The sequence below is a fragment of the Lepisosteus platostomus genome, chromosome 6 (assembly GCF_059453375.1).
Source record: "Lepisosteus platostomus isolate fLepPlt1 chromosome 6, fLepPlt1.hap1, whole genome shotgun sequence".
NCBI lineage: Eukaryota > Metazoa > Chordata > Actinopteri > Semionotiformes > Lepisosteidae > Lepisosteus > Lepisosteus platostomus.
The window spans coordinates 7,864,367-7,886,741 of record NC_142616.1 but is presented as its reverse complement, the minus strand read 5'-3'; the positions used below and the strand labels follow the sequence as shown (position 1 = coordinate 7,886,741).

Sequence of the window (22,375 nt, the reverse complement as noted above, 5' to 3'; positions counted from 1 at the left end):
AAATATTAGACTGTACCTTTCCACACAGATGAATTACATTAAACATTTATTTTTGATTTTCTATATCAAACCTCTTAAGCGAATCTTTAGCAGGTCTGTGATGGATTTATACTAGATTCTGCATACAGGGACTTCAAGAAGTATTCAGATCCTCTCACAGTTTTCACATGATATTGCTTTAAAGCTTCCAGTTACGACACTTTGAAGTAGCAATTCATATTTGTTATACACACAAATATTAACACACTTAAGACAAAAACCAAAAAAAAGGAATAATTAGACAACTAACATGAAAAGAAAATAGAAAAGTCATGATTACATAAGTATTTAAACCTTTTTCTATGGTATATCTAATTTAATATAGGTGCACAAAATGACTTTAAGGAGTGGTGCAGTTAGCTGAGTGGCTTCTGTCTGTGTGCAGTAAGAGTAGTTCACATGATTACATAAATACACTTATTATGTGAAGTTCCATAGTCAGGTAGGGATTTTAAAGCAAGGATTCAATGACGAAGACCAGAGAACTTTCAAAATATGTCAGAATAAAACTGTACAAAATCACAGATCAGGATAAACCTATAAAACAGTTAAAAAACCCTCAATATCCTTTTTGAGAGTTGATCATTAAGAAGTGGAAGGTCTATCATACCACCAAGATACTGCCTACATACGGCTGCCCTCTTAACTAAGCAGCCAGGCAAGAAGGAAACTGGACAGGCATTAGGCTTTTCTAAAACTATATCAGCATGTGTTTGACATTTTCCCTGGCTGTACAGTATTAAGAAGCACAGATAAATGTTTACCTGACACTCGGTCTCCCTGTCTAATCAGGAGTCTGATTGATTATAACAATGCATGTCAAATATATCTGTGCCAAATTAATTCTATCAGAGTAAACTTCAACACTTTTCTGGTTTTAGTTTATGCGACTCATTGCGAAAAAGTGTTGAAGTGTTAAACTTCCGCTTTTGTAGGTATTAAATTTCACTTGCACGAAGTTTACATTTTGAACACTACAAAGTCATAAAATTACACTCCTGTTTATGTAAAAAAAATGTTCTTTGGTGTAAAATAATGAATATAGTCAGAGTTATATGTTTGTTTCTGGGAAGAATGAAACATTCACCTTTGTTGTGTTGGAAGTGTATTTCAGAATAGTATAATTTCATTAAGATTTACATCTTAACCTATTGAATTAGTAAAATTAGTTTTGTTATAATGATCAAAGTTTACAAACTTTAAATTAGTTAGCATTTTATTGGCACCAAAATACTTGCCATAGATTAAAAACAGTTTCACACTAAGCAGCCTGAAGGCACTAAATAGAAGCAATCTTCCTCAAAAACATATTCTCTTCGAAAAATCAAATGTTGTTAAATATTTCAGGTTTTCAATGTGCAGCATTAAAACATTTTTAAACATTGGTTTTGTACTTTAAAAGACGTGGTCAGGAAAGCCAACTTTATGTTCTTCTGTTATTAAACAACATTTCTGTACAGTTATTTGTAACATTTTGCGGAACAAGGGCATTTCTTTCTCAGTTGTACTGCAATTCATTCCCAACCTACAGTATACTTCCTGTACACTGTAATACTGTATATAGTGGCCATTTTGTATTTTTTGGCAAGTGATTTGATTGATTATAATTTTGACATTTTTCAAAGTGGTTATGAAAAAATTGTCAATCTCATACTCTAAACATAGCAGTGGGCACATTTTAATATATATTGTTATGGTTGGCATCCCCGCCTCCAGAGTGCGCTCCAGTCCTTTTAATTATTACTTGTGTTACTTCCTGGTGTGTCTAGTTAAGGTCCCCCAGTTAAGTTTACTTCCTCCTGCCTACGGGGCTCAGCTTTGGAACATTGTTGCCTTATGGACCGCCAACTACCAGGCTTCAGGGGAAGCCTGAAGGCATAGGCCTGTTATAGTTACATTGACCTTCTGAGCATGGAGCCAAGCCCTGTATTTTCTAGTTCCTGTTCTTCGTGTGTTCTTGTCCCCATTTGTCTCTGGATGGATTTCCTGTTAATGGATCTATGGACTGTTTCCTGATTCCCCTTTGGACCTGCCTGGATTTGGTTGCTATCGGATACCTACCCTTCACTACTGCACAGACTTCCCTGTTACTACTGTGAGCACTAATAAACCTTGTGTGACTTCCCCGAAGTACGTCTCCAATTCCTTTCCGGATTTACAGCCTCACATAGGGTCTTAACCACACTTTCCACAGGAGGCTGACTCAGCAAAGTGACGATATATACTCGACAGATATTGAATCATGAAGTTACGCTTCGGTTGAAAACAACTTTGTAGAAAAAGTTTCTTAAAATGCTGGTGAGATTCTGTTACAAATGTTTAAGATGGGCTGCTATATGCTGAGTTACACAAAAAGAAAAGACAATGTTTATGACATGCCATAATATCAACAATAAATGCCAGTGTTTGACTCCTTCTCTAACAGCATCACCAAACATGGAATAACCAGGTTATTTCTAATTAAACAAAATGTCGGCATTTAGTCCTATATTACTACCTGTCTGTTGTATGATTCTTTCTCTCTTCATTAATGATAGTTCATTAATGAGTAAGCAATATTAAGAGAGTAGATTCTAGAATAGAAGTTAAGATTCTCAAAACAATTCACCTCATATTGGCCCAGAATGTCTTGCATTTCTTACCTTTGCTTCTGCAGTGTCACTTGGTCTGCAGTTGCCCTGGAAAACTGGAGAATTTGCAGGAGGGCTTACAGTTTCCAATGGCTTACCACTGTAACCTGACCTTCTCCTGGCCCGGTCTCCATCATCACTAATTGGGACTCCTATTAATCCATTATGCTATTCCCCTATATAGTTCAGAAGTGCCTCAGCACTTATCATTATGGTTTACCAGCAACTACTAAGATACCCTTCCACCCCAGCTTCTGACTGTTTTTCTCAGGTTGACTCTAATAATAATTGCTTACCCTTATATAGCACTTTTCTGGACACTCCACTCAAAGTGCTTTACAGGTAATGGGGATCCCCTCCACCAGCACCAGTGTGCAGCCCCACCTGGATGAAGCTCCAGTACTCTCACCACACACCAGCTCTCAGTGGGGAGGAGAGCAGAGTGATGAAGCCAGTTCAGAGATGGGGATTATTAGGAGGCCATGACTGGTAAAGGCCAATGGCAAATTTGGCCAGGATGTAGGGGTTACACCCCTATTCTTTTTGAGAAATTTTTAATTACCCCAGAGAGTCAGGACTTTGGTTTTTACGTCTCACCTGAAAGACGACGCCTATTTTACAGTATAGTGTCCCCCTCACTATACTGGGGCATTAGGACCACAAAGACCACAGGGTGAGCGCCCCCTACTGGCCCCACTAACACCTCTTCCAGCAGCAACCTGAGCTTTCCCAGGAGTCTCTCATCCAGGTACTGACCAGGTTCACACCTGCTGAGCTCCAGTGGGGCTGCCAGCTGGGAGCTGCAGGGTGATGTGGCTGTTGGCTCTTCAGTGGCTTTTCTCTGAGCACTCCATTCCTACCTGGAACTGTGGAAATCTTCATTCTCGTCACTACCTGGCTCCATTTTTGTGCAGCCTGGATTTTCGGAGTCACTTCCGACTTTCTCCGCCTTACCCCTAAGCATCCATCCAGTGTTGTCCTGCCTGGTATCCCAGTGTTCATACTGAACTATGAACAGTGAACAGTGGCTGAATCAGCCTTCAGTCTATGCAATCTTTCCTTGTCTAGAACCCCGGACAACTGTCTGGCTCTGCCATCCTCATCACAATACGGCTGCATTCCTGAGCATCATTTGACCTGATTCCCTTGGGTCGTTTGGACTGCCACCGATCAACAGCTGACTTGGCCTCCTTTCCACGCAGTCCCGTCTAGCTAACGCCAGCACTCAACGTGGACTGCCCCTGAACAGCTGCTGAGTCAGCTCTCACTTCAAGCAGTCCACTTTCACCTGGAACCTCAGACATATCTCGCATGCTCTCTCATCTTTGCCACTGGATCAGATCACTTTATTAGCCATATACAATTTGTCGCATTTGGAATTTGTCTAGCAATATCTATTCTCGGGCAGCACAACTCATCTGGAATCCCAGGGCATCTTGGACTGTTTTCGCCCTGCTGCTAGAGCAGTCTTCACTCCAAGCAGTCCTTTCTGGTCCACTGTGGACTGCCTTCACTCCACCTGGAATCCTTATCCTTATCATCATTACACCTAGCCCTCTTTTCCAGGTCACCCCTTCACCTCACTTTTTATTTTCTCTCTCCATGATCACTCGACAGCTTCCCAGTGGAACCTCTCTTGTTCCTGGGATTCTGTTCCCTGGGCTCCATCTGGGAGCTCTGCCTATGACTGTACAGTCTGGGGCAGCTTTAGTATCTTCCTTGAGAAAAAGAAAATTGTACACACAACCCCTTGGATCATAACTTGCTGAAAACATTTTGCTGATTGTTTCTAAAAATGAATTTTAATACCATATAGAATAGTATGCAAACTTATCATTTACAGGGATTTTTTCACACATTCTAGCCCTTTGATTCTACCTGCTGTCATACCTAGGGGTATCTCAATGGGCTCAAGAACTCCTTACCTGAGTCACTGAACAACATGTTTCTTTTACATCATGTTTGAACTAAAAAAGGATTCTCCAAATTATCTAAACAATATGAGGGAGGAGATTCAGTAGCAAAGTTGGGACAAGCCAGGTCAGGAATCCAAACAAGCACTAGAGAGGAGGCACAGGAACACAAACAGCAGCTTGGGAGTTTGGTAGTACAGGAACATGGGAACAGAGGTAGCAACCAGGGAACCAGGAACTACAGAACTAAGCAGGAGAAAATTGACATTACCATGGCAACCGGCCAAACGTGAACTCTCCTGCCAATGCCAGTTACCATGCACGCATAATCAGACAGACAACCTGATCAACTGGCAGTAGGGTGGTAACAAGAGGTGTACTGCACAGCTCCAGCATGTCCCACAGAGCTGGAGCTGTGGTAGACATGACACACCTTTATATGATGAACAACAATATCGTAGGTAGTTTGCAAGATCCTACGGGATCAATAAAGTCTTATCTATCTATCTAAACATTGGTCAGTGCCTCATCGTAGGAGATGCTAGACACAATTTGGGCTTCAAAAAGTTATTTGAATGATGCCATAGTGCTGCTTGCATGATATGAAATGAGGCGTTTGCTCATTATAATGTAGAAGTCATGGATCCTGGCTCATGTTGTCCCTACAGCCAAGACGTAAGGCTGACATCTTTTGCTGTGATGTACATGTTCATCAAGATAGTAGCATGACTCAGGGAAATACGGGACCAATTAGAACTAAAGTCCCATCATTTAGCACAGAAGAGGTAAAACAAAGATATTAATTGGTCTCAAATTCTTAATAGATGGACACTAGGCTTTCACATACAGGGGTATTATTCTTGTGTGCACCCACAAATGAGCAATTGAGACAGGTGGTATAACTTTAACAGATTTCAGAAATCTGTTATGGTAAAAAAAAACATGTAGTGTTGTAAGATATTTTTCAAATTTACATTGCATATATTGATGAAAGCATTACTCTTTCAAACACCTTTAAATACCGCATCTTGCAGTCAGTTACACCACTAACTAATCCCTTTTCTCAGTTTTTCAGCTGTCAGTCAAAGTGTCCCACTCCTTGGTGGTGAATGGAACTCTGGGACAGTCGGTTGTCCTTCCTTCAGGTGTGGATGAGAAAACCTACAACTCTGTCAATCCAGATATCGTACAGTGGGAGAGAAACAGGGAATATATCATCCAGTTCTTAAATCAGGTGAAGTCTCTTGAGAGCAATAATTTTAAAGGCCGACTCACTGTGAGCCCAACAGATGGGTCTTTAACTGTCAGCCCCCTGAGAGGAGAAGATGAAGGAGAATATGTGTTCAGTGGAACCGGATCAGGGTCCTTCCCAGAGCACAGAGTTACTCTTCGGGTTTATGGTATGATATGTTTCCTTAATTCATTCACCTGTACTTCAAAAATTGCATTTGGATTTTGACATTTCCTTAATTTTAAGGCATACATTTCTGGAAGTTAATACAATGAGTATAACATCCCAGTTTCAGAATGTGATATCATTGACATATATTAAGAAGCATTTCAGAGCTATAGAGATCATATTCAGACGTTAGGTAGCTAGATGTGTTTTGAGGTTTTAAATTGTATTTTTTAAAATGGACTTTATAACAAATTCAATTAGTAAACAGAAATGGTAAATGGACTTTCAAATAAGTAAATGGACTTTGAACAAATTCAATTAAGAACCATTTTATTCAAAACAGAATTGTGCCCAAGGTTGATTTTAATTAAGAGGAAAACATTTGGCTGTTTCCTATTAAGCTACAAATTCTCTGATAGGTGTGAATTAAAGTTGCTGTGTACAGTATATATGTAGAAGACAAGATTTACCGATTATTGCAAGTAATGTTTTATTGTGAAAATATTCTGATGATTTATTCTGAACAGAGAAGATCAGAGCAGTAGAAATCCATCATGAGAAGAGCTACGGGGAGCAAAACACATCCTGCAATCTGACGTTGCACTGCAATGTGACGGGAGGCACTGATGTCACCATTCACTGGCTGAGAGACGGGAGTAAGAACCCAGAGGAGCTGGGCAGTGCAGCCGTGAAGCTGGTGCTTCGTCCCACAGACGGTGATCTTACCTACACCTGCGTGGCCTCCAATCCAGTCAGCAGCCGGTCTGCGACTGTAGATGCTAATAAGTGCTACACACAAGGTTAGTCAACTGATCACCCAGTGAGAAACATTGAATTATCAATGTTACTCTTTGCGAATAATTGTATGTATTTCAATTTTAAATCCCACACCTAAGGAATGGATACAAAATAAACAATACTTGTGTAATGCCCTCAGATAGTTTACAGAACACAGGGCAGGAAAAATACATCACAAATACAATGCAGTATCAAATCCAATGAAGGACATTAAAACGTATAAATATACTATTTATAGTTATCTTATATACATATACTATACACAAGAGCTATTATTATTATTTTACTTCCAGATTCCAACTCAGGATTTTCAAAATGTCTGCTGAAGAAAGTCCTTTTCAGCTTGGGTCTGATCATCATGGTCTCTGCTGTCATTGGAGTCCATGTCAGGGAGATCCTGAGGGACAGGTGAGCCTTCATTACAGCCTTATATGCACATACTGAAATAATACTAAATAATACTTCAATTATATTTTAAATGTCCAAAATATGATCTTTTTGTGATACTCTGTTTATGTAGTATTCAAATACTTTTGGTACTCTTACAGACATTTAAGCACAGTTGCTGAGCACTTTAGTTCTTCCATTTCAAATCAAGACAAATATCTCTGCTGAATCTTCTGTTCAAATCCAATGGTGTTTTAGTCTTTTAGTCCTGTTCTTGCAGGAAACTAAAGATTTTAAATTCTGAATTTCAAATTCTATAGAACTTCACATAGTTCATATAGTGTTCATATAGTTTTCAGGGATCAAGAAGAGAATACAAAAAAATTAAAATTGTTTATTTTCTCTTAGATATTGTATAAAATGTAAACAATAACAAAGTGTAAACTCCCGCGGCAGATACTGTAGTATGGACGCAGTCCTATGGTAACCAGTTCAGTGTCCAGGTTACAGAAGCGCTCCTTAACATGAATATGTCCAGGATTACACCATCTGTTGTTGACAAGCACTGCGATCCCCCCTCCTTTCCTCTTACCGCTCTTGGTGTTTCTGTCCGCCCGCACCGTCTGAAAGCCGCCGATGTTAACGTTCGAGTCCCGAATAAGTTCCTGCAGCCACATCTCAGTGAAACATGCATTCTCTATACTCCCTCTGGCTCCTCACCAATGCTCCCAAGTCGTCCATCTTGTTCGCTAAGGGCCTCACATTTCCCATAATGATCGAAGGAAGATAGGGTTTAAATCTCCTTCTCTTCGCATCACACCAGCCCTACAGCCTCTTTTCTCCTCAACTCTGATGGCTTCTCTCGGCTGAGCGGAGTCGGCCGCGCTAGCGCGATCAGCTGGTCATGCGTGTAAACAATGCCTCTGTAGCTATTGGGATAGCAACCGAAGTAAACTGTGGTCCAAGTAGCAGAAAAAACAAGAAGTATCACAGCTCCCTAGTATCCATCGTGTTGTGATCGCAAGTCTAGTCGCCGGCAAAGATAAGAGAGTAGATAAGAAATTAGAGACAGATTAATCTGATTAGTCTGATTTAGAGAACGGAGACTGGACTGAAACTTTTCATGGTCAAATGTCTTCATAATCCTAACAGATTTTGATAATTGAAAAGAAAAATATCGTCTGAATTAAACATGAGCTATTGCCATACTGATTATACTACCAAGAATACATTTTATTATTTTATTTCATTGTTATTCACAACATTCTTTGTTATATCTCTTGTAAATAGAACATCTTTTAGACAAGAGGACATTTTGCAGCTTCAAAGTTCATTTTGTCGAGTCCTGATTTCCAGGAACTGGTATTGTTTGTGGCAATATTGTTGTCAATATTGTATTTCATTATTGTATTTTAAAAAAGTAGGTTAAATATGTATATTAATGTAAGTGGTGACAAGGAAAAAGGGTAGAGTAAGCAGCTCAAGACAAGTCTCACATGAGCCCTGGGATCCTGAAAAAGTAATGCTGCTCTGGAACAGCATCAGATAGGGCAGTCCAGGCAAAGGGGGTTGCTGAAGAATAGGATGACTCAGCTCCGAGTGGAGGCGTTCCAAGTAAGAAATTCGTGCTCAATCGGGGTTCTGGGAATTAAAGACTGGAGGCACAGCTCACTGTAGCAGTGTAGCTGACACTATTAGATTTTCCCTGTTGCATTTTTTCCTGCTTGTGGGATTTGTCTCCCCTTTTTGTGTCCCTCCTACTTCCAGTTGCTCTTAGGCATCCACTGGCCAGCCCTTTTCACAGCCAGTAAGGTGACAGTCTTTTTCTCCGGGAGTCTCAGCCTCAGATGTGGACACCTCATGTTAATTCAGCTCACAAGGCAGTTTCCTGTCTCTCCCCATCATAAGCCTCCTTCATACTGTACTGTATATGTTTTAAATTTTTTTCATGCACATTCTTCTTTATTCCAGTAAAATCGCAGCCAAACTGCCATGCCCTTAGGTCTGATGGATTCTATGTCTGTTAGGAGTTAACAATTAGGTCCTCAAGAACCGTTTTACTGTTTTCTGCAGCTGGCCTAGGTTTCTTATGGCCTTTTCTTTTGAGTGGTGTAACTCATGTATCCTACAATTGATTCAGCAACAGAAACAGAAAAGACACGGGTAAGAACATGGATAAGAACAGCCTGTCTTGCGCCTGTCTCTCACTAATAATAATTTCAATAATACCTAGCTGGGGGTCTTGGTTAAAGGCTGACTTAACTGTCTAATGTTCTGAACTTATATGATAAACTGCTACTGAAACAAAATAAAATAAAAGTCTTAGGAAAGTGAGTGAGAGATGAGCTTAACCTGTGAACTTCTTTTGTCCTCCTTTCGTTACTGCAATAAAGAAATCTCCAGCTTGATTTACCAGAGTTGTATAGTTTACTAAGATAAGGGTCTAACAGGTCAATGTTCAAGATCTCCATTTGGGTTTCGAGGATTCTTTTGGGTGGATATGACAATGTTGATCTCCAACCACTGCTTTCCATTTCATCGGCCAGGCAAGTTAAAACTAACTATCCTTTTATATTCATTGGCTCTTTTTGTCATGATTAGAATTTGACTGAACAACTGAAAAGGTGTTTCTACAAAGAACTGACTCATGGAGAGTGAATATTGCAGTAAAGAAGATATTTCCATGTTTTTTTTCATGAACTCAGAGCCTCACAGTGGTGCATTGGTTAGCATTGCTGCCTTGCAGCTCTGGGGCCCTGGGCTCAGTTTCTGGGGTGCTGTCTGTGTGTTTGTATACTCTCATATGTGTTCTCCTGTGTGTTTGTACACATGAGGTGCTCTGGGTTCCTCTCACAGTCTAAAGATGTGCTGGTAGGATAATCAGCTACTGGGAAAACTGGCCCTGGAGTAAGTGTGTGCGTGTGTGTTTGTGTGTCTGTCTGTCCTGCATTGAACAGGTATCCCATCAAAACTGTGTCCAGTTAAGTCTCCTTGCTCAATAATACAATCTTGTCAGGTCCTCAACCCACCATCCCCTAGTGAAGTGTTTGTTGTTTGAACCTGTATTCTAAATGAACTTTCCGCAGAGGTCACTGATAAAAATGAATGATTCTTTCAAATGGCAATATCTTCTGACAAACACAGTTTGGATCATTTTGGCACCCGCTTTGGAGATTCCCTTGCACAGCTGGTAAACAGAGCACACAGAGCAGGACCCTTTTTTTCTTCTGCCCTCTTTTGTAGCTGTTGGTGCAGGAATCTAGAAGGGTTTTAAATACAGGGTATATAGAGGGCTTCTGTGTAACCAACTCTTCATGGGTATTTTAAAAATAATAATCTAACCCTTTTCTAGTATTGCATTCTGCATTCTTATTAACAGCTTTGTGCGTAATATGTTTGCTATGTTGACCTGGAGGTAAAATCAAAATTGCAGAGTCATGGTCAAGCACATGGTGAAAGGCTCCTCCCTTGGTCACTACTTATGGTCCATGGAATCATAAGGTATTTGCATATGTCCAATGCAAATAAGGAGGAGGAGTCTTCAAGTTTGTAAAAAGCAGTGGAGAGAGAAACCTGCAAAGGAAGAAGTAACAGGTTTATTCCATGCTGAAAAATGAAGAAAGACAACACAACGTTTTGGCCCGTGGAGCCTTCTTCAGGTGTGAAAACTTAAGAATTGTATGATTTGTGAAAATTAAAGAATTGTATCATTATAGCCACTAGATCTAGCCAATGATAGATCTCTAATCTGGTCAAATTTACATTTAACAAACTCAGTAATTAAAGTTCTTTGTTTATTCCTGTAAATTAAATGGTGTAAGCATGTGGTGAGTAGTAGTTTTTTCCCCTTACATCTGTATGTCCTCCATAAAATGTATTTGCAGGACAACCTTTTAAAAAATCTTTTGTTGTTTTTTTTCTTCTCTTATACAGCATATGAACTGCAAGAGTAAAGATCAAATGCAGAATACCTTGTAGGAGGCATATATCAGAAAGGAACAAGTGACAGGTGACACCTGAAGAAGGCTCCACGGCCGAAACGTTGTGTTCTCTTTCTTCTTTTTTTTCAGCATGGAATAAACCTATTACTTGTTCCTTTGCAGCCTACGCATGCTGACGCAGCTACCCACCTGAACATATATCAGAAAGGTTTATTATTATTTTGTCTGTGTTCTAGGAGGGAAGATTTACCAGAACAAAGAAGATGGGCAGACCTTTCAGTATCTGAGAAAGAATAAAATCTTTTTTAAGGCCAAATCACTCACACAGAAATGTCTTTTAACACTTCCATGTAGATTGCTATTCTTATCAGACAACAATTAATAATTTTAATTTTTAGGCCTTTAATTTAATGTCTTTGCAAATAAATCTGAAATTAAATCTTTCAACGCTCTTAGACACATTGTCACTGATATAACCGGGGGTCAACAAGCAGTTCAGGTCTTACAACAAATATCACAAATGTTACCCAGGCAATTTAACTGAGACCGATCAGTGATTGTGTTCAGGTGGAATTGAACTGACCCTGATAGGTCACTCCTTCAGATCCAGATCCATTTTGAGGCTTTCTCTGCTGCTTTTGTGCCATTCCTTCTGAATCGTCCATTAACACCTGTTGTGCCTAACACACCATAGACCTTGCCAGCAAAAGCCCTACAGTTTACCTAGATGGACATACTCCTGATTTTCTAGCGTCACCTGTGACACACACTGTGCCATTCCGCATTCTTAGTCCCCTTCCTCTCATTCACCTAATCCAAGCAAACTTCCCAAGAAACTAAACTGTCAGCTCCAGCATGATGAGTTGCTTGTTTGTGTTTGGGACTTGTATAATATCTGGTCTCAAGGTAGTGCTACTGATGTATTGAGGTAACTTTGACTGCTTTCTTGTCTACTAACACCTCTCAGTCATTTGCGATTGCAAGAAGACCTATAGCTGATCTTGATGTTTGCCTCACTTGTTCTTCAGCTCTAATAAAAGTGTTCCTTGTCCTGCACACAGTGGGAAAGTTGGAGACTACTCTTTAATCCCACGAATAAAAGACAGGTTTTAACCAACCCCTATACCCCACTTCCTCAGTTGGTGTCCAGATGGTATTGTCAGGCCTTGACTCCTTCCCATCCCAAAGTTTCTATTTGAGAACATCTGATATTTTTTCTTCCTTTGAATGTAGCACATGGAGCCTGTCCTCATTGTTTTATTCTATCAAACTCTATCAAGCCGTAGCTCTCTAAACAAGTCTTTCTACTTTCTTGTCAGGCTACTCTTGCAGGCAGGACCGGCCCTAGCTTTTTGGGAGCCCTTGGCAAGATCTTGGAAAGGGGCCCCTCCAGGTCATGATTTGCTCTTACAATATTATTATCAGCTTCCAACACAACTATTCAACTCTGACTTTTACTATTTTAAAACAATTAAATAAACGTAATATATAACTAGAAAACTTGAATTGACTAAGAAACTGTCAGCTCCACCATGACAGTTTAGAAGAACACATAATAAATTACCTACAAACAAGAACAAGACATGACTTCCCCTTAACTTCAAGCGAAACACCTCCAGTAGTCTAAGTGTGCAGCTAGAAAACAAGGCTTGTCTACCATTTGCTTGTTAGATGGACCTGTCAGACTCAAAACCAAATGGAATTCAAATGAAATTTTCAGATCACTTATCCTGCTCTTCCTTTTCCCAGCACCTGATATTGAAGGTCCGTCCTTTTTGGAGGACGATGTGCATTTACAAGTTTACAAATACACGATTTTCATTTTAAACCAATAGTATCACATCACAAGTAAAAGGTTGCTTGTACTGTTTCATTTTACATTAGATGTAATGAAAGATTAATGACATTGACCGCCACAACATTTACGACTTTTCCAAAATTTGGTGTAGCAGCAGTTGCAACTGCTCTGATATCGTCATCTTACGGTGAAGATGAGAGTCATTTACTACGATGAAATAAAGCACTACACTTACATTCACAGCATATATATATTCTCATTTTAATTGATTGAAATCTGATATAATATTATTATAATGTATAACTAACAAACTTTAACAGCCAAGATTATCACAACAGAAATAGCCGAAGGAGGAAATTTTTGGCTCACATTTGAATGGGCCAAATGTTGTGTTGCACATTGAGGGGGTCCCCTGGTGGCAGTGATTTATATTCTTATATGACTTAGATATTGCTGACTGACTTTTTGCCCCAAAGTTGTGGAGTTTTATTATGACATTCATAAACTTACAGAGGGCATGGCATGCTTTTTTTCCTTTTTCACAAACAAGGGCTTAGATGAATTGGTTTACTTAAGTTCTCTGATGCCATCTGGGGTCAACTGTCAAGAGCAGAAAAAACTCAGGAAAGCCACACAAACACTGGGAGAATGTACAAGCTCCACACAGATAGCACCGCACATCCCCAATTGAAAATAGGGCCCCAGCACTGCACGGCAGCAATTCTAATCATTGCATCACCTTAAACCAAATAAATCATCCATCTAAAATATATTTTAACTAGTAAATGAAGAAACCAAGGTGAGAAAACATCATTTTTAATTAATTCAATGAATAAATCAAAATGTTACTCTGCTACAGTGGTGAGTGTTACAGACTTCTAATAGAGTATACGGTATATATTGGACAGCCTCACTGTATACTGTATGCAAAGTGGGTTTATTTTAAGAGCCATCAAATAACCAGTATTATGGAGCATTTTTTTGTGGATTCAATACTTGACATCTTTACAAACTGAGGGAACCCCATAGATACTAGAGGTAGGGATTTAATTAAAATACTTCTGTTAATCCTTCCAGTTCCAACATAAACTCTGATAATACTGCTGTGGATTTCCTTCTTCTTCTTGTCAAAGAATGAGTAGTATAGATCAATGTCTCTCAACCTGTTTTGATATGTCCCAATCATTATAACTTACCACTTTGGCTCTGTCAGTGTGAAACTGGTATACACATAAAATCCGCCATCTCATATACAGAGATTGTCACTGAAGTATTGTGTCAGAAAGAAGAAGGAAGTGGTCTTTTTTGCTTGCCGCCGTGAAATAACTTTTCATTCAGACAAAAAAGAAGAAAGAAGTTATCGAACAAAAATGACTGAAAAAAATCAAAAAGATAATTTATATTTGGCAATAATATTAACACTGGGGATTTTTGGTGAGTTTTACATTATTACTAGCACTATTTAAACTCAAGTTTGTTTTGGTGTTGTGTTAAATGGCAGCTTGATGAATAATCAGGAAGTAATATTTCAGAAAGCTCTCCTTTATAAGAAAGTTCTGTGTTTTTCGCATTAAAATGTATATTACAGTGAATGATAAATCCATCCACACATACAGTAATACATAATGTTCTGAATTGAAGGTGGTCTTAAGTGAAGGAGGTGAATAACATTACATTGGGTATTTTTTTATTTTGTCATTACAGTTAAAGTGCGCAAACTCAAAGCATTTCAGAATGGCAACAGTAAATTGAATTGTTTTTGTTTTAATAAACATTGGATAAAGAAAATGAGCGGAAAAGAACAGTGCCACAGAGGCAAAAAATAACAAAACTTTGTTCTCAAATGCAGTAGTAGACGAACTGTAAAAGCAGAAATAAATACTTCATAAAATAACAAACAGATATAATCAAAGATATTAGAGAAGTATATAACTAGCTAAATAAAGGTTTCAAACAGGTTTTTAAATAAAAGATGTCAAAAACCTCTGTAACTGTACTTACAGAGTCCGATGAGTATTGGGTAGAATTAGCAAATTAGCACAATGAAACCAGGAAAAAGTCTTACTTCTGTGACAGGTAAAGTTACAGACTTAAAGGTACCTTTAACAACACGGAGCAAACAATTAACTTAATAATCACAGAGCAATAAAAATGAAAATGAATGCATTTAAAACTGAGAATAAGCAGCAGTTTTTACCGTGGAACAAGCTGCCCAGCCATGTTGTTGAAATTTGATACTCTGGCTTCCTTAAAAAAGCAGGTGGAAGAGATCCTCAAATCAATTAACTACTGTATTATCTGCCAAAATGCATCATTTGTAACCTTTCTTATATTCTTATAATCATTTAATAGACAGAAACATTCTTTAGTGTGCTAGAGTTCAAATAAGAATCAAAGTGGCTGATGGCACTAAAGCATATGACATGATATACATATATATTGTTACAAATGGGGGGTTACGAAACTGGTGAAAGTCAGTATTTGATTTAGTCAATCAGTGAAATTATTATTCATAACCCCCAGCTTGTATGTGATTTCTAACTATATACCTGAGTGGCTAGTATAACTAGAGGCACGTGAGTTCTTCATATGTTTTAGTTTTAATAGTGAGTGTAGCACAGTAAATACTTTAAAAGGAAACTGCGTGGTTGTTCAGTGTATCTGGACCTCTTACATATAATTACAATATAATATATCAGTGTCCGAATTCAGTATAGAACTAAAAGTAAAGGGAGAAAATTGTTGGGAACCGACAAGCAACAATGACATGCATCACTTACCGATGCCATTGACTATTTTCGGACATAAGAGTCTAACCAATTTGTATTTGATCAATGGCCATTAACATAACGGGTTACTATATGCATATAGATCAAGACCTGCTTACAAAAAGAGAAAAATAGAATGCTATGTTATGGACTGATGCATGCAGTGTGCAACAGGGATCTATTTTAGGCCTATTCCTGATTTCTATAAATGATTTAGATCCTGGTATACAGTGCCTTGAGAAAGTATTCTGGTCCTTGCACAGTTTTCATATTTTGTTGCTTAAAAACTTGCATTTAAGTTGCAATTAATGTTTGGGATATACCTATCCATTCAAAGAAATATAATAAATATATAAACATATAATATGAAAGAAAAATTGAAAAGTCAGGATTGTATAAGTATTTAAACCCTTTGCTGTGGCAAACTTAAATTTAATTTAAAGACGCACCTGAACTACTTAAATTTAATTAGATGCACTAAATTATCTGAATGAGCCACACAATTAACTGAGTGTCCTCTGTGTGCAATAGAAGTACACCACATGATTTCAAAATAAACCCACCTGTCTCTGTAAGGTCCCTCAGCTCAGTCAGGCAGTGAATTTCTATCAGAGATTCATCCATGAAGACCATGGAGCTGTTAAAACAGCTCAGGGGTCAGGTACAGATTAATGGAAGCGTGTAAAACATTTTAAAGACCCTTTGAAATGTTTTATACATTTCAGACCTGAATACTGTACCTCTAAAACATCTCCCTATGTCAATCATAAAGATGCAGAAGGCACACTGGATCAGGCTGTCCCTCTAAACTGAGCATCATGTAAATGAATAAACTGTTTCAGGATGTCACTGTAAAGCCAAAGCTGATTTTGAAGGAGTTACAAGGTAAATGGCTGAGATGGAGGAAAATGACCATATGGTTAGCAATAACCCAGTTTGCAAACACAATACAGTGCACCACTCAGTCATCACCATTCCTACTGCCAAGCGTGGTGGTGGCTGCATTATGTGATAGTTCTGCAAAGACAAGAAATGTTGGAAGAGAGATTGAGAGCTCGAGTGGTTATAGAACAGGATGAAAAACAGGAAACAGTGGTTGGTGATGATGGAGAGAGCAGTGAGAACGGAGAGGGGTGGAGAGTTCGCGAGATGGTGAGGGGGCAGAGAATGTAGAGCAAAAGGATGACAGTGATGTGGAAAGCAAGGTGGAATCAGGTTTGACTGGTAGTATTTCTCCCGATAGTCGGAAATCCTTGCAGATTTTAGAGAACATAAGGTGCAGTCTAAAATATCAGCTGAAGTATCAGATTTAGAGAAAGATTTTTCCACTGAGTGGAAAAAGAGGGATGACAGTTGGCAGAATAGTCAGAGTCCAGAAATGGCCGTTTCTCCCATGGATTCCGAGGACCAGTATGTGTGTAGTCCTGCTGATCAGGTTATAGGGCAGGTTGGTGAAGGAGGGCGGGCCGAACTATGCCTTGGGTAGTGAAGAAAGAGAAAGACAGCGGAAAAAGAAATGAACCTGAGTAGTAATGTCATTGTTGATTGTAGGATTATTTTTGGAGGTTTTAGTCGCACTTAATCCTGTTTTAATTATGGTCCTTAATATTGTGTCAAATGCGAGAAGCATTCTCTCCAAGTTAAGGGGCTTTATGACTATATTATTGTTTTTGAGTAATTTGAATGCTGATATTTTTGTTAGAGGAGTGTGGATTACCTTAAAACCAGCTATAAGGATATGCAAGAATTGTGGAAGTTCAGCCCGCTAATTTTGAATGGGTTGAATGAAAACAATCTGATGGTGTTGCTGTTTTAATTAAACATAAGCGAGTGGGTTACACCACGTTGTGGTGAAACTGGGAAGACCACTGGTGGTGCTTCTTTCTCTCATGGAGTTTAAATTCAACATCTTAAATGTGTATTGTCTAAATTGTAAAGGAGAGATATATCTCAGGATTTGAGGGAGTACTTACTGGGGATTTTAAATCTGTTCTAGAGAAAATGGTAGAATGAGAGTAGGGAAGCACGGTGTATCTGATAAATCATTAATCTTATTGCAGACAGTGTGTAAGGATTTTAATTTAAAAGATGTTTATAAAGTTCAGGTAAGAGTGGAGCAGTTTTCATGTGGCATAAGGTTCATGAATGGACTTATATACAGGATTTTACTTGCACATTTGCTCTTTTTTTTTGCTCTTTCCATCGTTAAATACCATGTATGCTTTCAATGCCAGCAGCTGTCACTGTAGGGAAGGGTGTGTGGAAGCTGAATATTTTGCTTCTGGAAGATGAGTTAGTGATGGGTAGATTTAGGGTAAATTATAGGGAATGGTAGTCTTTGTACGGCTGCCATGATACAAGAGCACATTGGTGAGGAGCGGACAAAATCATTTGTTATAGAGATGGAGAGGATATTGAGGGTTGAAAAAGGATTGCAAAGGAGATTACAGAGGTATTTTAGATTGACGGATGAGGGGTGGGACTTCAGTGAGGAAATCAAAGAATTACAAACTGACTTGTTGAAAATCTCTAAAGAAAATATTAAGAAAATCATGTTTCGAAGCAAAGTGAAAGAGCTAAAAGAGGGCAAAAAAATGACAAGATTCTTTTTTTAGGAGAATTGTGTCGGTGCTATAGCAATCCTGCTATATGTCAGGATTGAAGGAATGTGATGGTGATTTGAAGACGTTGACAGAAAACTGTAACTGACGATTTTTATGGGAAATAGTTTGGAAAGAAACAGGTGTCAAAAGAGTTGTCAGAAAACTTGTGAACGTGATCCTGAGGAGTGTAGGGGACAGTTCGGTTTTGTCAAGGGATTTTTCTGTAGAGGAGAACTTTCAAAACAGGCTAGATTCTGGGATTCAATGGTTTATCCATTGAGTTTTATAGGACTTTTTGTGATATTTAAGCATTGGCTCCTTTTTAAAGTTTTTTTAGATATAGTTTTAGAACAAAAGTTGTGTTTTATTAATTAAAAAGAATGATCAGACAGACATGAGTAACTGGAGACCCATAGCTTTCTTGAGTTGTGTTTTTACATTTTCAAAGTGTCTAATGCTTAGATTGAAATCTGTCTTGGGGGAGGTCATTCATCCAGATCAAGCTTATGGTATAGCAGGGAGGAAGATCACGGACAGTCTGATACTGCTCAGAGATACCATTTATGTGAGGGAAGGAGAGAGAGGAATATAAGGTTAGCGGTTCTCAATTTGGAATCTGAGCAAGCCTATGATTTATCACATGAGTTTGATTGGGCTTTTACCCAAGTTTCTTGCCTGGGTAAGGTTATTGTATAAGGGTATAGAGAGTAGGATAATGGACTTACTGTATATAAAAAGCAAAAACTGCGAACTGAGGAGTTCGCCAGGGCTGTCCGTTATCTCTGCTCCTTTTTTGTTGTACGGAACTGGCACAGGCTTCAGGAATATGAGAGATTCCTGGGAGCAGGGGCTTAGAGGTGAGAACTGTACAGTACATGGACTATGTAAATGTTTTTGTATAGACTGCATGTAACAAATCTATTCTGTGGAGCATCAGTGTCTAAACTGAATAAGAATAAATGTGAGTTTATGCACTTCAGAAATTGGTTTGAAGAGGAAGATGTGGAAGTTACAGTACACGGAGATGAAATGAAGATTCTGGGGGTAAGATCTGACAGTGATGGAACGGGGAGCAGGAGTTGGGAGAGAGTGGTGCCGAAGGTCAAAAAGACGATTGGACTGTGGAGTTTACGGCAGTTGACTATGGAAAGTAAGATTTTGGTAGTTAGGGCTGTAATTTTACGCTTATTGTTTATTGGTGTTGTCTTTATGCCATCAAGTCTGTTTTATCGGTTTTAAAGAGGATGATTTTTTTAGAGGTCAAGATGGCAGAGGGTGAGGGGGGAGGTTGTGACAAGGAGGATGGAGAAGGGTGGGAAAGGGATGCCTGGGTTGTCTACTTTCCTAATGTACTAGTATGTGTTGGTGCATCTGATCTGTGGGGAAATATGAGTAAGGTATCCTTTTATGTCTCATTTTCTGTGTTCTTTTTTTCTGTGTGTGGAAAATGTGGCACCGGTTGTGTTGATAGATACAAGGAGGCTGGAAGTTGTTGTGCAGGACAGAAAGAAAGTGTCAAATTTTTAGCCTCGTAGCTGGGGACTACAACTGTGTTTGGAGAGGTTGGTCATCCTGACCTGTTGAACAAACCCAGAGTCATGCCCTGGCTGATATGAGGTTTTGCCAAGAAGGGCTGTGATGCACTCCAGGGGCAAGTAGAAGACATCAAGGTGCCCGGTGGATAGATAAAGGCAAGAAGAAACCACTTGTCATGTGCTGTGGGAGTGTGGGGCTTCAAAACAGGGGTGGACCATGGCGGAGAGCTGGATAAGGTGTTATCTAACACCTTATCCAGCTAACAGAAGCTAACAGAAACAAAAGCAAAGCCTGGCTATCTAATGGAAGCCTTATGGAAAACCAGAAATGTGCTGGTGTACAGAACAGATAACATCCCGCCTCAAGCGGTGAAGCAGAAGGCTTCACACTCTGAGGGACTATATCCTGATCCATCAGAGGAAGTTTGGGGAGAGAGAGACTGAGAGGTTTAGATGTTGGCATTACGACCCAATTATATTACAATCAGTTTGTGATTTGTCGCAGTTATGTTTCAGCAGGTCAGGTGGGAGACGCCCTTATTATGTGATGCATTCTGTCTTGCACAAGAAATGTAGAATGTTTTTATTTATTATTTTCATTTTCTTTTTTGGTTGTGTATAGAATGTTGTAATACTTTAAATTGTCTTTGTATCAATACAATAAAAAGAAAAGGTTAGACTTCTGAATTGTAGAGTTCAGATGGCACTGTAGTGTTTAACACCTGTGCTCTAACATCAGCAGTCCTATATCCCCATGGTTCTCAAACTATGGAGCGCCCCCAGGTGGTACGCCATATGACCCTGGAAATTTGTTGTGTGCACTGAAAAATTGGGACGGGTTTTCATTTTCTATTTTAATAAAATGAGTTTATGTGTCAAATACGCAGCCTACGTACTACGATACAGCGCGTGCTAATACTTACAAGAGCTACAATGTAATTCTATTCCATTGAATAGGAATGCGTGCTACGAACGTAAATGGTCAATTGTATTTTAAAAAAGTTATCTCCAGCAAATAGGGAGGTAGGAGAATGTGCGTGATTTTGGAACAATGCCAATCTTGTAAGCACAGGAAAGCATAGAAATGCGCACTACGAAGGTAAGTGACCAATCGTATTAAAAAAAAGTTATCTTCAGCAAATAGGAGAATGTACATGGTTTTGGAACACTGGCAATCCCGTGAGCACAGCATGATAGATAACAGAAAAATATTTAAGGATTGTTCTAAGTTAATTTGATAAAAATACACAGAGCATCTCTGAGTTTCGCTCCCATGCGCATGAAATCGTAATAAATAATAAACTTCTGAGACGGATTCCTGAAAAGTAAATGCGCATGAAATCGTAATAAATAATAAACTTCTGAGACGGATTCCTGAAACGGAAATGAGGGAAAATGCAAGCTTGCGGATTGTTAAAGCAGGTAAGCCCCACACTACTTGTGAAGAACTTTGTTTACCGTTGGCAAAAGAGCTACAATTAGATGAGTTTATAGATGCCTTTGATTTGACCAATTTGCTCGTTTACTTTCGAGGGTACGTCCCATGAGGACTTTCTGTTCTGTAAGCTGCTACCAACAGGAACTACAGGAGAGCACGTATTTCAGCTTCTGAAAGAATTTATTGAAGAGAATTGCATCGACTGGATGAAATGAATGCATTGGAGTTTGTACAGACGGTGCTACAGCGATGACAAGCCGACAAAGCGGTATAGTTGCATGAATAAGAGGTTGCTCCAGATATGAAGTGGGCGCACTGCAGCATCCACCGCGATGCCTTGGCCGTCAAGAAAATGCCTGAGGATTTAAAATCTGTTAGACTCTGTTGTGAATTGTATCAAGGCCTGACCAATGAATTCACATCTGCTTTGCTCGACTGAATAGGCTCACCCCTCTCACTGAAATGGTGCTTTTTTATTGTTTATTTTTAATTGTTGTTCCTGTTGTCATTCTGTAAAACACTTTGAGAAGCCATCTTTAAAGGCGCTATATCAAATAAAGTTTTTTATTATTATATTGTAACGCCCTCGCCTGGTGGTGAGGAGGAAGCGCCCCTAGGCGCTCGTAGTACCGCTGGGCATGCTGGGAGTGGTAGCCGGGAAGAGTCTGAGGGTCAGCACGATGACCAGCGGCTGACCCTGCCTGTGTAAATAATGTCCTAGTAATTCTAGTGCCCTGTGTAGTCCTGTAAAAGTAGAGTGTGTTGTTAGGTAATTACCACCCTAAATGTGTGTACGTGTTCGTCAGTCTCCTCATGTGTGTGTAGATCCTGTGTGGGGTTTTTGGTGTGGTTGTAAAATAAAGCCAGTGCTTGGTTAATCGCGTCTCCACTGTTCTTTAGTTCTGAGAAAGAACCTGCAATACGCTACATTGGTGTCAGAAGCGGGCAGAATGAACAACTCGTGGCAGACACTACCCGATTCCATAAAGCGCCGGCTGACGCTGGAAGACGCAGAACCCATCGGCGGCGCACATAAGGAGCCTGAGCAACTCCTGGGTGCGACAGGTGGCCACAGCCCTTACCAGGGCTACCCAGTAGTGGTCCCGCCAGTGGAATTGGGGCGGCC

The 22,375-nt window shown here is 39.4% G+C and overlaps 1 protein-coding gene across 3 annotated transcripts in view; it reads left to right on the top strand.

Annotated features, from left to right (window-relative positions):
• Positions 1-5,629: 5,629 nt before the first annotated feature.
• The window catches only part of LOC148659992 (uncharacterized), a 63,724-nt gene continuing 46,978 nt past the window's right edge, over positions 5,630-22,375 (top strand). For 2 of the 3 annotated variants that reach the window (XM_088634017.1, XM_088634014.1), the window contains exons 1-3: positions 5,630-5,982; positions 6,509-6,781; positions 7,073-7,187. The gene's annotated coding sequence lies outside the window, so the exon portion shown is untranslated. The remainder of the gene's footprint in view (positions 5,983-6,508; positions 6,782-7,072; positions 7,188-22,375) is intronic. The other variant, XR_015939346.1, reaches the window with a different exon arrangement.